Genomic DNA, 3,476 nt, shown 5'->3' on the forward strand with positions numbered 1-3,476 from the left:
TGTCTCGTCTCTGGTGTACTTGCTCTCATCATCACTATCTTGCCACAGCCGCGGTTAGGTATCACAGCTAGGTTGTGCATCTTTAGTCACATTCTTATTTTCCATTTATGCTCTCTCGAGAAAATTCGAGAGATAACAGCATTGTGTTTTGAGATGGTTCTGCACTGTGCATCCGGCCTATGCCAACACGGATCATGCTACGCTCGATTTTTTTTCCCCTTCCAACCCACTTTGGCACTTCAGTTGCACATGTAGCCTTAATTGGGTCGTTACCACAACGCCGAAATACCATAAGGCCGAATGTCAAAATTGACCACAACGCCGACAGGTAGAAAACTGCTGTGTACCACAAGGCTGAAATAACAACTGAATGAATTTGTGTGTGTTTCTTAAATGTAACTTAATGCCGAAACACCACAATCAAACCTAACCTTACCTAACGGATATTCAGCCTGTAACTATTTTCTTTAGTTACAATTTTACATGTCTATAGTTACAGGAAACATTCAAAAGCAGGCAGCATGCCACCCATCTTTGTAAGTTATTTGCAAATTAATGAGAAGGATTATGTGTTTTTGCAAATATGACCTAGACCGGCCACAGATTGATGTGTGTTTCTCGCGAAAAAGTGTCCCGTAACGCACATTGTCCCACTATGATGTGTCCCGTTGCGCTCATTGTACGTTTGCGCCGCATTTATCTCTCTTCCACTCGATTGCAACAACCATCGATTTGACTTTTCAATAATGTTTTCGTCATTCGAATTATAAATATTATGTAATTTAACGATCGTCCACCGATTTTCAGCACAATCGGTACTGTAATTTAAAAGTAATGTTGACTTTTAAAATATGTTTTTGTACGAACAATTGTGGTTTACAGTTACACATAATAATTCAAATTACACCCGTGACCTTTTGCACAATGTTTTAAAACAATATTGTAACACATTATAAATAAGTTAGGTGTATTTGGGATGCATATTTGTTTTAAAATCGTATTATAAAAACGAAATAATATTATTCCCCTACGGTGCTATCATCTATGGTAACGGACGCGAACCGAACGAATCGCGCTATCAATCCGCGGCACGTGAACTGTTTCGTCGACTGTTTATAAAGTGAAGTGAATGGTTAATGTGGTTTTCATTGCTTATTACAACATCAATTTCAGCAATAAAGTTTAATTATTCTTGCATTTGAAAAATCTGATTAGGTACTAGTATAATTTCAAGTATTTATTCTTTTATTATTAAAATAAAAATGATTCAATTTAATTCATAAAAGTATGCAATAATTTCATCAATGTTTTGTTATAACCTTGTCATGTTAAACTATCGTGCGTAAACCGACTTTACAGACAACCTATTTTTTAATTTTTCTATTTGGCTAGTCGCCATTAGTGCAAATACCTAGTTAATTTCGTACCATGTCTTGTGCTGGGCTACCGCGAGCACTCATGCAGCTTCTTCTGAGGGAGTAATTCACTTTATTTCACCCCCAGACTGGTAAGCGGAAAATTAAACATCCTATTGGCTATATTTGCATCCCCATTTAACCTTTTGCCTTAACTTCTCAATTTATTTTTTATTTTTGACCACTGGATCCTTTTTTTTTTTTGGTTCCAGTGGGTTCCAAAATTTGTTTCAATATTTAGTCCAATATTTAATCCAAATATTAATGCAAGAATTAGTGCAAGATATGTGCCAGAATTAGTCCAAGAATTAATTGAAGAAATGTTGCTAGAGCGCAAAGTTTTCTCCGGCTCAAGTCCATCGTAATAAAACTAAATTTACGCCTGTCCATCTGTATTGAATGCTGAAAGTACCTCCCACTTCTAGTCACCCCCAGTGAACAATCAAGTATTAAATATTGTAAAATCAAATTATATAAAACCCCGCACTATTTGGACTAACAAATGTTTCCACTTATTAATTAAATTTATTAATGTTTTTTTGTGAAACATGATTGTTTAAATTGTAAAATTTATAATCTCTTTGTAATTGATAACTTCTAATGACCAGGGACCCCACAGTTAATTCTGATAATTGCAATTTCGGAATTTCTAAGATAAACAAAAAAAGTAATGAAAAAATATAATTAACAATAAAAGGGGTAAGCTTTAAGCAAACATCTTTTTTTATTTGTGACTTCAAATACGATCAACTTTTCTAGTTTCTTTTGTAAGAATTGCCGTCACCCGCGGTCTCATGATCGAGACCTGGGGCGGTCCTAGTGGTTTTCAGTGGCTCTAAAGGAAATATCCGGCAGGTGCCAGGTTAATTCGAGAATTAACCGAGGTGGTCGTAGGTTTTGGCCCCTGCATGTTCCACTAGGATCAACGATTGTTGATGGTGGGAGGGAGTCCCTGCTTCTAATACGCACTGGCCCTAACAAGAATAGAGGACTGTTTCCTAATTGTTCAGGAGGCGTTTACGAAATAAAGAAAACGGTATTTAGGTGCTGGTTTTTTAATTCCACATCTCACATAGTGTGGATGGACACAAGTTACACAATTACACTTGACAAAAATATGTTGGCACTACACACACTCGCACTGATAATTAATTATGTGTTACGTTGCGGCACTTGCAAACAAGATCCCTGCATTGGTTTGTGGGTCGCCGAAGAGTTTAGGTGGGTTAACGGCCACTCCCGTGATGAACTGGAGATAGCTTCGTGCCCGGGCTCACCTGTGTGAGTCGCGGGCCCACGAAGATAATATTAAGGGCAAAGTCTTTAAGTTTACAGTGGGCAGTCGTATTCTCGACGAATTACAATAATTTCTGTTCGCGGGAGTCTTTTCGGACCGTAAAGTGACTGCGTCGCGAACCGTTGTTCCGCGACGAGCAAAAATTAAAGCGGCCGGGTTAAGCCCTCCAACGGAAAAGGGCACGGTGACATGCGGGGAGAGGAAAATAGGTTTTAGTGAATTATGATATTTACCAGTATGTAGAATCAGGAGTACAAAAGTTGAAGTCTCCCCGCGGGATCACACGTCCGCCTTGGCCCGTGAGTAAAACTCTACTGCCGCTTTGTGCCGGCTTGAGAGGGGAGGAAACGTCATGATGCGCCGAACTTTCTAATGTGCCATAATTCCAATTTTATAATTATAATTTGTCATTATTATTTCTAGAACCATCGTATCTTAATGACATCTGTCTGAATTAGTTGGCGGAAGGCCTATAATAATAATACATAATAAAATTGAGATTAATAATATTTGAAAATAAAAAGTCAAGCTGGAGACTGTCTGTCACTTGTTGACTACTCCAGTGGCTATTCGCAAGTAAAAACAGGGAGGTGAATTAGGTTGATTTACACTGTGGTTAATTATTGGCGGAAGGCCGCAAGAGACGTTCAGGACGTTTGTTAATTGCGGTTTCCCACGGGGAAAACTGCTGCACTCCTACGACGTACTTTTACTATTAAGGGTTGTTCTGTTAATTAATAATCGCTTAATTACTCACAGTAATT

This window comes from Bacillus rossius, chromosome 3 (genome assembly GCF_032445375.1).
Source record: "Bacillus rossius redtenbacheri isolate Brsri chromosome 3, Brsri_v3, whole genome shotgun sequence".
Classification (NCBI taxonomy): Eukaryota; Metazoa; Arthropoda; class Insecta; order Phasmatodea; family Bacillidae; genus Bacillus; species Bacillus rossius.